This window comes from Phoenix dactylifera, unplaced genomic scaffold (genome assembly GCF_009389715.1).
Source record: "Phoenix dactylifera cultivar Barhee BC4 unplaced genomic scaffold, palm_55x_up_171113_PBpolish2nd_filt_p 000882F, whole genome shotgun sequence".
Classification (NCBI taxonomy): domain Eukaryota; kingdom Viridiplantae; phylum Streptophyta; class Magnoliopsida; order Arecales; family Arecaceae; genus Phoenix; species Phoenix dactylifera.
The window spans coordinates 40,846-53,990 of record NW_024068245.1 but is presented as its reverse complement, the minus strand read 5'-3'; the positions used below and the strand labels follow the sequence as shown (position 1 = coordinate 53,990).

Here is a 13,145-nt window from a genome sequence, read left to right as displayed (position 1 = left end):
ATCATCTTCGAGATGAATTCGATGCATGCAAACAGAGGGGTCAACCCCTTTCAAATCGGCCACAGACCATCCTATGGCATGTTTATTTTCTTCTAGCACCCTCAAAAGTTTACCCTCCTGTTCAGTAGATAAGTTGGCTGCGATAATTACAGGGAGGCTATCTTCTGGTCCTAGAAAGGCATACTTAAGATTTGTTGGAAGTGGCTTTAACTCAAGTTTAGGTGGTGAATCAATGGAAGGACAAAGTGGCGCGCTAGCAATGGGAGGAAGAGGTTCAGGTCGGCTCTTCCAAGGAAGGGAACTCACTGGAGATTGATTGTCAAGTAAGATGTTAACTTCTTCTATGGCCTTGTCTATATCAAAGTTGTCAATGTCAAAATGGGCCAGACATGCCTCTAAGGGGTCATCTGCTAAGATATAGGGAAGGGCTTCCTCTACAAGATCATCCATTTCGTCAATTAGGCAACACTCGTCTTCCCTCACATGTTGGTCAGCGGCATGAAAAACATTCAATTTAATTTTCATGTTCCCAAATGATATATCCATTGCCCCGGTTCTACAGTTGATACATGCATTGGCTGTTGCTAAAAAGGGACGACCAAGAATCACAGGGATTTGTTTTTTTAGGTTGGGCACATGTTCCATGTCAAGGACGATAAAATCTACTGGAAAATAGAACTTGTCTACCTTGACAAGAACATCTTCAATCATCCCCCGTGGTATCTTCACAGATCGATCAGCCAATTGTAAGGACACCGAGGTAGGTTTTAATTCACCTAACCCAAATTTCTCATAGACTGAATAGGGTAGAAGATTCACACTTGCCCCTAGATCTAAGAGCGCTCGGTCAATGGAGTTATCTCCTATGACACAGGAAATAGTGGGAGCGCCAGGATCTTTGAATTTTGGAGGGGTGTTGTATTGGAGAATGGAACTTACCTGTTCAGTAAGTAAGACCTTTTTAGGCACATGTGTCCTAGATTTTCGCTTTTGGGTGCAAAGGTCTTTGAGAAATTTGGCATAGGAGGGAACTTGTTTGATGGCATCAAGAAGTGGAAGGTTGATTTTAACTTGTTTGAACACCTCCATCATCTCTTCTAGTGAAGTTCCCTTCTTGCCAAAGGGAGTGGGTGCATTAAGTGCTTCAGGAAATGGAGCCTTTGGAGTATGGGTTGTGACAGATGGTGGACTAGCTGAAGAAGGTTTTGGGTTTTCATGTGAAACATTCCTCTCCTCTTCTTCATCTTCCTTATTGTTACCTTCCCCAACCTTATTATCTATTATACGTCCACTCCTTAGGGTAGTCAAAGCATTGGCTTGCTCATGATTTAGTCGGGTTTCTTGAGCCACATATTGTCCCCTAGGATTACTCATTGGTTGACTTGGAAGCTTACCTTCCTCTCGTTTATTTAATGCATTGGCTAGTTGACCCATTTGGGATTCTAGCTTAGCAATTGATTGTGTGTGAGAGTGCAATAGTTGTGTATTTGCCTCCAAACCTTGAAGGGCAGTCAACACCTTCTCCTCAAAGGCTGTATTTCTTTGGGTTGGAGGAGGAGGATGCTGAAATTGAGTTGAGGGACGGTAGAGATGAAAATTCTGAGGGTTTTGAAAATTTTGGGGGAAGGGTTGGGAGGTATTAGAAGCTTGCTGCCTCCAAGAAAAATTTGGATGATTCCGCCATCCCGGATTATATGTATTGGAAAATGGATCATTACCCGGTCTGGGCTGTGTTTGGGCAGCATTGATGTGTTCTTGCACGAGTTCGGGATATTGGGGTGCTGAGGGGCACTCATGAATAGGATGCGATGGGCTAGAACAGATAGCACACACTTGTGCTTGGGAAGAACTAACGACCTGTCCTCCTATCATTAGTTGGTCAATCTTATGGGACAATGCATCTACCTTGCTAGACAGGTCCATAGAATGACTTATTTCACAAATGGCCCCTTTTCTTTGAAAATTCGGGGATGCTTGACGAGAACACGAAGCATGGTGGAGGGAGTTTTCATTAAGATTTTCAAATAGTTGCCATGCTTCATGCTCATTTCGAAGCATGAAAGTCCCCCCGCATGCAGCATCGATCATCTGACGGTTTCGTTCCGTCAAACCGTCATAGAAACATTGCACTAGCTGCCACTTAGGTATTTGATGATGAGGGCATTTACGGATTAGGTCCCTAAATCTCTCCCAAGTTTCATAAAATTCTTCTCCCTCGGTTTGGGAGAAGCTTGTAATGGCACGTCTAAACTGGTTCGTTCTTCCTATGGGAAAGTATTTTTTAAGGAATTCTTGTTGCATTTGATCCCAAGAACGAATTGAGTTAGCTTCTAAAGAATTCAGCCATTGTTTGGCTCTATCTTTAAGGGAGAAGGGGAATAATCTAAGTTTTAAAGCATCATCAGTGAAATTTTGAATCTTGACAGTGGTGCAAATCTCAAGGAATTCATCTAGGTGTTTATATGGGTCTTCATTGGTGAGCCCATAAAAAGATGGGAGCATTTGGATCACACTAGACTTTATTTCATATTGTACAGCTGCTACCTCAGGTAATCGAATGCAAGATGGGGAAGTATAAATAGTGGGAGTAAAGTATTCCCTCAAGAGTTTGGGTTGTTCTTCAGCCATCTTAAGAGGTGGGGATGATCCTAATGTTTTGATCTTAGCTCGAATGTTCCTAAGGGTTCGTTCTATTTCAGGGTCAAAAGGTAATAGATTTTGTACTCTAGAACGACTACCGTGCATACACTAGTACTTGATCAATCAAGCATGCAATAAAAGAGAAAAGCATATCAATCCTAGTCTTTGTCCTAAAATCACTAGACAGCTCCTAACTGGTTTGAAGAGGTCACCTAAGCCTCCAATCCGGTCTAATGAACCGAGTTGACCAGGTAAGCTCCCAGGTAAGTGGAGGGGTCACGATGCGTTCGCAAAGGTCCCACTTAAAACCCACTTGCCTCGAACAGATGAACTGTCTCCCTTATAGGGACAAAGCTTGCCTAGACATCAACTAAGCCACAGAGCGAAATTGGTGCAACTTTCGGTGATCTTCGTCCTATTGAGCTCGAATGTCCCTAGGAGCCAACGTCTAATTGATTTTAATTAAAGATGACACTATGTGAGATTGAGTTCACCTAAGTTGGGCAAGAGTCCGGTGATGAAATCCGGCTCTTATCTTGTTGGGGTGATTGCCCTTACTATGTGCAAATTGATTTGTGTATGTGTATCAAGCATGCATTCACAATTTTGCTATAATTAAAATCAAACAATCACCACAAAATTTCAAACCAATAATTAATTTAAATAAGAAAAGTTTAGAGGTTACCAAAGGGAATTTCCCCAGCAATTTAATTTTTTTTTTTTTTTTTTTTTTTTTGCAAACCTCTACAACATTTCTTTTCCGGCAGTTCTCCTTTTGATCATCCCAGATTTTTTCCTCGATTCCTGATCAAATAATATAAATAAAAATTAGTAAGGGAGAAAAAGAAGATAAGAAAAGTAACAATAATAGAATTTTTTTTTAAAAGAATTTTTTTTTTTAATTTTTAAATAATTTTTTTTTTAATAAGAAAAATAACTATGCTAGCAATCCCCGGCAACGGCGCCAAAAATTGATCGGTTATTTCAATTTTGAAAATAAACCACGCAATAGCACGTATCCCGTAGGATAGTGATTACGGGTGTCGGTCCACAGGGATTGGAGACAAGTTATTTTTCTTTTAAAAATAAATCAAAAAGAAGGATTTGCTAACTTGATTCAACTAAGTTAATCTATGAGTACGAATTGAAATTTAATCAAAGTAAATAGATCTAGGGTTTGGAATCCACCACATAGCATTGCATCAAGGATTGTGTTCTTAATTTTTATCTTTTGGAAGGCATGCAATTTTGGCTATAAGCCTTTTAAAATAAAAACATAAAGAGTGTTAGGAAGATCCATCTTCGGTATAGCATGAAGTGTCTACCTAAGTATGCTAATCTAGGATGCAGCACACTTCATCTTCCTAGGCATGGATCATCTTAGACTACTTTAGCAAACATGATTAGTAACTAGCATGCTCAAAGTTTAAATATCATAAAGGAATATTTCATTGAAAATAAGAATTTAAACAAGCTCCAAAATAATAATAAAAATAAGAACTACAATGCCCTGATACATTGCTAGGGCTTCATCCAGCCCTAGACTAGATGTTTAGCCGAGCATGGCTTCCGGACGACCTCCCATCCTCAAATAAAGTTGATCACCTCCCATAATTCCCAAAATATCCAAGACTCTTCTCTTTCCTCCCCTCTCTCTTCTTTTTTTATTTCTTTCTCTCGGCTTTCTTCTTCTTCTTCACCGAAACAGAGCCCCCCTGTTTCTTTCTTCTCCACCGAGCCTCCTCCCTCTGTTTCTTTCCTCTCTCCCTTTTATAGATCAATCGTTGAAGCATCGAGAGGGAGAGGATGCGTGATTGCTGGGGATCCGATTGCTTGGGGGCTGGGATTTGGAAACGGAAGGAGGGCGTCAATCCGTGGGATCACCAGCTGCATTTGAAACGGGCGGAAGAAATGGGAGCTTGATCGACGGGAGGAAATCACGGAAGAGGTGCTGGGTCCTTGGGTCACAGTGCTTGCAGACGCGGAGGCTTGAAGCGTGGGATGCATCACCGGCGGAAGAAATGGTGCTGGAGGACCACTGCAGACGGACGCTGGGAACTTGGACTGGTGCTTAAACTTGGAAGCAGGATCGCTGGGATCACGGGGACGTTGAAAGGAGCTGGAGATCCGGAAGAGTGGAGAACATGGATCCGTGGTTGCAGAGGCAGGAAGGAAGATGGCTGCGTTGCCTTGATCACGGATGGGTGACTTCCGGCTGCTGGGAGGATCGCTCCGAATGGTGGGTGGCCGCGGGATCAACGGGGAGATGCCTCGACGCGGCTTGATGGCGGAGCTGGGTCTCGGCTGCGGGCTGCGTCACAGGCGGAGGACGAGGCGGAATCGATGGGAAGAAGGGGAACGGCCCGGATGCACTGCGGGGGGGAGAAGATGAACAGTGGCTTCTTGTTTACATTATTATTTTTTTTTTGTAACACTGTTCATATGAACAGTGTTTTCACGGGACACTGTTCATATGAACAGTGAATTCCCCGAAATTATTTTTATTTATTTTATTATATTTATTATTTTCTTTTTTTTTTTTTGTTTTTTTTAAATTTATAAATTTTATATGAAGGCAGGTAAAGAATTGGTTGGGAGTTACTTTGGGTTTGAAGTGGGTCATGATTGTTGATTTGGCTTGAACTCGTTCTCGAGCCCAATGTCATTTAATTCTTACTAAACTGCTTCAGATTGGACTCAACCAGATCAGACCGTGACTTAATAAAAGAGTTAATCAAATATTTTCCTATACAATTATAACTTTCAATCAAATCAGGACCAAAGCCCATTTAGTTATAACCTTAGTCGGGTCAACACAATCTCCTTATATATTTTTTTGTAATTTTCATGAAAGATTGCAACCAAGGGAGAGACAAGTTCAGAATCTAGTTTAAGAGAATAATTACCATATTTTAAACTTACTTCAATGTTTGTTCAATTTCATGGTAAAATATGTATTTATCAGTTTAAAAATATTGATAAGTGCTATGGAAAGGTAACTAAATTATAAATTATTAAGCACTTATCACTAATGCTCTTGGTTTGATCTCATGAAATTAAAAGCAGAAATATATTAGATCAACAAGATATCAATAGTTCTACATGCATCATTAGCTGAAAAGAATGGTGAAGTTTATAAGTACATTGCATTCTTCCAGTGCACAACGGACTACAGTCATGCTCTATCTTCTAACAAATCCCTCGGCAGGGCTCTGCAGGAGTAATATGTTATCATTCATATTCATGTTGTGTTGCCATGCATCAATGAAGATGTGGGTGCAATTCATTTAATATTTAGTCCCTGCTTTATGATTTTTACACACATCTTATTGTTTGTTTTAATACCCTTATGCATTGTTATGAAAATTTACCTCTTATTTTATAAATGCATGCTGGGCAATTCCTAGGGTACCAACTCCACCCTTTGCTTTTTTTTTTCTTTCTTTGCTCCAATTATGTTCCAAGCATGCAACTGCATAATGGAGCCCATTGTGAAGGCAATAAGCCCTTACATCACAAGCATTTGCAACTTTCTTGTTATGTTTCGACTATGGTTATTCATTTTATCTCTTTACTCTATTTTTGGTATTTATATACTATTAAGTGTGATATATATTATTGACCTTTTTTCTATTAACTTAAGCTTTTGGGATCTTCAATATATGTATCGCATGTTTTGCATTCTACTACGATTAATTGGAAGGAAAAGAAAAGGAATCAAAAGGAAATTGATGTGTGGCCCTTGGATCAACTATCATTTAGCATGTAGGGGCCTTGTTAATTATTTCTTGTTGTCTTCCAACATTTGTTTTTCATAAGCATTTTTTAGGCCCTTCATTTATATATATAGCTATGTACAAGGAGAGCTCGATGCCCAGTCCTAATGCGTAATCCATGCTATATTAGGAAGAAAGAGTCTTAAATTTTAATAATATTCCTTCGTAGATTTTCTCTGTCATAGTTTTCACTGGAAGTATTTTTTATAAATTTTGAAGAGAATTTTGAAAGGAAAATTCATCCATATTTTTAATTTACAGATTCAATAATATTTTTCTATTCTTATAATTTAAGATGGTTTCTTAATATTAAGACAAAAATTTCCTTGAAGCTTCCAACTTGAAGTTTTCCCTCCAAGATAGAGTTCAGTTATATATGCTATGTTGAGCAAGTTGCATAAGTTTTTAACACTATAAGTTTATGTGTTGAATAATATTTACATAAATTTGTGCAAATTTTGGTCTATACTTGTGTAACCATTGTCTAAAACTTGTGTAAGTTCGTAATTGAATCAAATCTAAGTTAAAAGGCAATGGCATTTTCGTCTCAATCCCAAGAATCTATCCAAAAATTTTGCCAAAAGAAAAAATATGGATCTACAGATTAAAAAATTGGCATATTTTTCTTTCAAAAATCTCAATTTCAATTATGCTCAGCTAATTATACTATTTTTGAATATTCTTACTAATAAAAATGAAACAAACATGCTCTATTATAGGATTTCTAGGATACTCATTCTTATTTTATAACTATCTAGGATATCACCCAAAAAGACTAAGCGAAAGGTATTATTTAATTTCTTAGCTTTTATAATTGTCCAAGATCTACTTAATGCATGGTTGATGTTAGACTAAACGCACGTCCATACATGTCCTTACAAACTTTCTCCATTTAAGTCCTAGCATCCTCTCTAGCTAAGGGTCTAAATTCATTCAAAACCAATTAATAGTATCACAATTCTAATGATAACAACTACGATTAGCCTATGATCAACAAAAATTGATCCAACGCGATCAAATTTTGATAAGACTTGAATATATTTATTATATCTATATAATATATATTTCATATCACAAAAATAAAGTATTGTTAGATTAAGACTTTAAACAATGTGTTTTATTTATTCATGAAGCCAATTAAATGTTAATTCATCCTTTAAACCAACACTATAGGAAAAGTTAGCTATCCCGATATTTACATGCCGACACTAGATAGAAGCGTTGGCAATTTTGGCTCCAGCGCCAAATTTTGCCGATGCTTTGATATTATGACGAAGCTAAATAGCGTCGTCAGAGGCCAAATAGAAAAGAGAAAGATGATTAGACGACGTTTTAGAAAGCATCGTCGGAGACCAATTGCACCTTCATTTCTTACGACGCTTTAAAAAACATCGTCAGAGGCAAGTTCCCCTCGGCTATGCTTCAGAAAGCATCATCGAGGGCCATAACAAGAAAAGAGATAAATTATAATCCCCCTCTCTCAATCCCTAAACCCTGCAGCCGCCCCCCAACCCCCCCACCCCCATCCCTAACCCCTGCAGCCACCCCCCAACCCCCACTCATGATCCCTAACCCCTCTAGCTGCCCCCCTCCTCCTCCCCCCTAACCCAAATCCAACAAATCCCTTTAGAAAGCACGAGATGCTTAACCGGAAGGCCGTCGACAGTAGGGATGACCATGGAGTCGAGGATATCTAGCTCGGACTGGTCCTGGAGCCCTCCGGCGGCAGCGGGGAGCGGGGGGTTACAGTTCCGGTGGTGGGGTAGAGGATTGAGGTTGAGATTAGAGGGGAAGTCGAGGAGGCGTAGGTCATTAGTGGCGTGGCAACTCTTTGGCGGCTGGCTCTTCGAGGGGCTCCACCATCGCTATCTTCGAGAGGATCCAGGTTTTTCTTTGGTTTCTCTTTTATCTTCTTTCTTTTCTCTGTTCTATTTTTTTGCCTTTTTCCTCCTAAGTTTTAGAATCCATCTTTGGTAGGTTAAATTAGATTCTCCCATGGCGAGGCCCCCTCCCCCGCCTCTTCCTCTTCTTCTTCCTTGCCTCTGGACTATCAGGGACCGCCACATGCCTGCCGCCTTCTTCGTCGCCTACCGCACCTTCCACCTCTGCCTCCTCCATGGCCTCGTCGACCTCCTTATCAATGGCTACATTGCATCCGACACCGTCAAAGCAAGGCCTCTTAACCTCCTCCTCTGGATGCACACCAAGTCTTCGATGGTTGACTGAGCCCTCCAACCCCTTCTCCCCCAAGGCCATCTCCGGTTAGTCCCCCAACCCCTTCTCCCCCAACTCTAATTTTTTGCTAGTTTTGGCTGCAGAACTGGAGAGGGTTGAAGGGAATGGAGAGCATGGACAGTGATTCGGAATAGTGATGGAGATGAAGAAAACTAAGAATCCAAAGCCAAGGGTGAAGAGAGAAAATAAGAGAAAAAAGAAAAAGCGAAGATCAGGCGGTGGAGTGTTTGTGATGCTTTTGTTTTGAGCTGTTCTCCTCCAAGATGCCCTAAGCTTGGCATCTTGTTGTTTTTGTCTTTTTTTTTTTTGCTTAAATTTTTGGCTTCTCCCTTTTTTTTTATTTCTGTAATCTTTTTAGTTGTTCTCTCAAACGGATGGAGGAGCAGTATGGCCCTTTCAATCCTTGAGCTCTTGTATAGATCTCCAGTTCCCATTTTAATGAGAAAAAATTTATCGAATGAATTATAACGATGCTTTCAATCCTAGGTTTAGGATTTTTAAATAAATTTTTTAAAAAAATAATTATAGAGACGCTAATAAGCGTCAGGAAAGGCCCGACACTTATAAGCATCGGCAAAGGCTCGAGCTAGCCCAATGCTTAAAAGTGTCCATAAAAAAAATTTTACTCCTACCTATCCGACGCTTTTGCGACGCTTTAGAAAGCTTCGGCGCTAAAATTATCGATACTTATAAGTATCGGTACATACTCTAAAAAGTGCCGAAAAAGATTTTTTTTTGTAGTGCAAGGTTAAATCAAGGTATACTTCAAGCTTGGACCGAGCCAGATGCAATCTTGAAATAATTTCGTCTCAATTTAGAATTGTCAAGCCGATCAATTGGAATCTTTTTCTCCTCAAATTATAATTAATCTTGAAATAATAATAAATAAACAAAATCTTGATCCAAGAGTTTAAGCATAAAATTAATTTCATAAGCCCGATTAGACCTAAGTTGAATCAGCTCAACATGATTACACCCCCACCATTCGCCGCCGCCACCCCCACCTCCGCCGCACACACCATCTAAGAACGTGACGGTCGGTGGTGGTGAGTGGGACCCACTCAGCCGCTCTGCGCTCTTTCGTCCGCATTCGCCCCGCGTCGGACGGACGGAGACCCGTGGAGAGGCCTCACCGGACGGAGGCGGCGAGGGCGAATCCCCCCACCCGGTCCTTGTCGTCACCCTCCAGCCTTAACAGGGAGGCTAAAGGGTCCGGGCTCCGTGGACGAGACGAAAGACGCGGGGCCACTCCAGGCTTTGGCAGCTCTGCTGTCTGCTTCCCAGCCAACCTTTTTTTTTAACCCTTGTCCGCAAATTTCCCGTTATCAGATCTTAGGTTTAATTTTCCTTTTATAAAAAAAAACAAGTACTTTATTAAGCTAATACAATGATTCAATTGCCTGGTAAATGTGTCACAACATGATATTTCACCAAAAAAAAAAAAAAAAAAAAAAAGCTAGCCAAAAGATATTATTTGGATTTCTTAATTTTCTATAAGTATCTAAGATTTACCTAGTGAATAACCGATTTGGGACTAAACAAACGTCCACACGAGTTCTCACGTACTTTCCTATTTAAGTACCATTCGAATCACAAGCATCACGATCGGCCTGCAGTCAACCCCATGGATCCGTGCTGCAGTGTCCCCTACTCTATATAAGTTATGGACTAGATCCGCTCTGATACCATTTGTAATAATCCACGACTTCATCAAAATAGCTAGCCGAAAGATTTTTTTTTTGGTTCTTATATAAGTACCGATACCCAAAATCGATCAGCGGATAACCAATGTGGGACTAAACACACGCCCGCATGGATCCTCACAAAATAGTTGACTCAAGATGAAAGGAAGGACATCCTCCAATAACTTTTAACTTTTCTACGGCCACATCTGGTTGCTGCAGAATGAACATGAAGAATGGAGGATGATAATTTATCTCACCAAATGTCATACAATTTACTTGCATGGCTATATTTAATTTGGTCATATAGTCAAGCTGACTAATATTATTTCATTGGGGAAGGTCGCGTACCTCTATCCCACTATTTAAAAATTCAGCGAGCGAGGCTTCCGCCATCATCTTCCCGTCCTCGATCGACGCTTCCATTTGGTCACCATTCTTGAAGTTGCCGTGGACCCGAGTTCTAATCAGGGCACCGTTCTAGCAATCGAGTACGGCTACATCTCTCTTGACTACCCAAAGCAATGGACTGGCGAAGGCTCACCCGCCAACATAAAGCCCAGAGTCTGGGAGGCTTCCGCAACATGCTTTACCTACAGATGTCCATCAATCTTTATGACTTGGTTCAGCAGCATCGCATCAAATATCTTACGACTCGTTTAGTTCGAAGAAAAAAAAAAAAAGATCAATGAAAAAATAAAAACTTATTTGATTGAAATTTTCGAAAAAAAAAATCAAAAAATAGCATCCCTATGAAAATAAGATTTCATATTTCATGAACATAGAGGCAGTTGGAGGTTGAGATTTTTTCTCCAAAAATTCTCTTTAATCATCAAAATCCATAAGTAAAATCTTTCACTTTATTAAAGGTATAATAGGTATTTCATATAAGTTTTTTAGAAAAATAGATACTCAACTAAATATAAGCCTGTGCCACTTTCTCATGATCAAACAGATATGCTAAAACTATTTTTCAGATATCATATTTTTAGAAATCATCTTTTCAAAAAAAAAAAAAGCCTTTTGAAAAAAAAAAATTCTCGTGACTTAAACAAGTGCTTAGTAGTTACCAAGGTTTTCTAACAGTTGTTACGCAGAAGAGCTTATGGCCCCTCCATGCGCTAGCTGCCTGTATTTGTACCCCCTACAACCCTATATCAAAAAGTTTGTGTTTAATATTTGTTTCTTTTCCCTATACACCATCTTCTCCTTTTATCCAGTACTCAAGCAGCTCAATGCCATTCTTCAATTCGCTTTTGCTTCATGGAACTTAATGGAGTTTTATACTGCCAAATCCCGTTTGCTATAAACTGAGCATCAGAACTGCTGCAGAACTTTTTCTTTGGGCCCTCTTGTCATGGACCTCATATTGGGAAATAGCCAACCTAACTTTTTCCCATGTGGAACGGATTATTAGTCTACCACCTTTTCAGATCTTTTGTGATGATGGCTGTTGAAGAAGGCTCCAATAAGTCTTCTGCAGACGTTGAACGCTTTCCGAAGGCTTTATTAAGAGGTGCTAACTGTGAAATTGTTGGAGGATTCAAACAAAGTGGAAAAATCAGGCTCATTCAATCATGCAACTGTGAAATGTCATAAGGAATGGAGGTAATCATTGAGTTTACTTCTTTGTGGACCGATGCGGGCATATACCTAGCCTCACATTGGCTATGCACTAACACCAAAGAACCCAAATAACATTTTTGAGCTAGTTTTTTTTTAGTGAGGCCCTGAGTTATTACAGATTGTATTAGAGCCGACCAAGCCCATAACTCATATGAACTAGGGAATATTGCAGCATAGGTCTATTGAAATTAATCATGGACTGATCATAGTATTTATGGTTGGATTTGAATGGATTTGACTTTTAACTTGGCGAAGATACTAGAGCTTAAGCGGATGAAATATGTGAGTATCCGTACGGACGTGTACCTAGTCTCACATCGGTAATGTACTGGATAGATTTTGGGTACTTATACGAGACCAATGAATCCAAATAATTTGACTTTATATGATTGAAATATTAAGGAGAAATGTGAAATTTTTAATTCAAGGAGAACCTTAAAGCTTGCAGCAAACAAGTAGATTTGGCTCGATAGCAGTCTTGTTCAAACTGTCTCATTAATTAAAAAATGAACCAAGCTTGAATATTAGTAGTTAAGCTTAAGTTTAATTTGAAGGCCCCTTTCATTTTAACAAGCTAAGATTGAGTAACCCAAAGATAAAACTAATAAGAAAGCAGTCAAATAATCTTTAAAAAGCTAGGTTTGGTTCTAAGTGGTGAAGGGCCACATGCGTAGGCTGCTTGGGACACGGATCCTTTTCAAATATTTGTTTGTTTTAACCAAGGTCCGCCGTACCGGTACCGGTCGGCGTACCGGTACCGGTCGGCGTACCGGTGGCCGGCCGGACCGGTACGGTACCGGTCCGGTCCGGTCCGTACCGGCCGGTACCGGTGGTTTCAAAAACCACAGCGCGCAGCGCTGTGGTTCTAAAAAAAAAAAAAAAAAAATCGTACCGGTGCGAACCGGCCGGTTCGCACCGGTACGAGGCCCGTACCGGCCGGTACGGGCTCCGAACCGGCCGGTACGGGCCCGAACCGGCCGGTACGCACCCGTACCGGCCGGTTCGGATAAAAAATCGGAAAATACCGGTTTTTTATCCGTTCCGGTACCGGTCTAGGTCCGGACCGGTACGTACCGGCCCGTACCGGCCGGTACGGGCTGGTACGGCATTCCATGGTTTTAACATTAGTTTAAGGATTTATTTAGTTTACGAAAAAAGAAGGGAGAAAGTATAGCCAATAGAAAAA

The 13,145-nt window shown here is 40.3% G+C and overlaps 1 non-coding gene across 1 annotated transcript; it reads left to right on the top strand.

The window, feature by feature from the left end:
* The first annotated feature begins 2,146 nt into the window (after positions 1-2,146).
* LOC120107499 lies at positions 2,147-2,252 on the top strand. Its single transcript, XR_005509230.1, has one exon. It is a non-coding gene; the product is annotated as a small nucleolar RNA R71 (small nucleolar RNA).
* Positions 2,253-13,145: the final 10,893 nt, after the last annotated feature.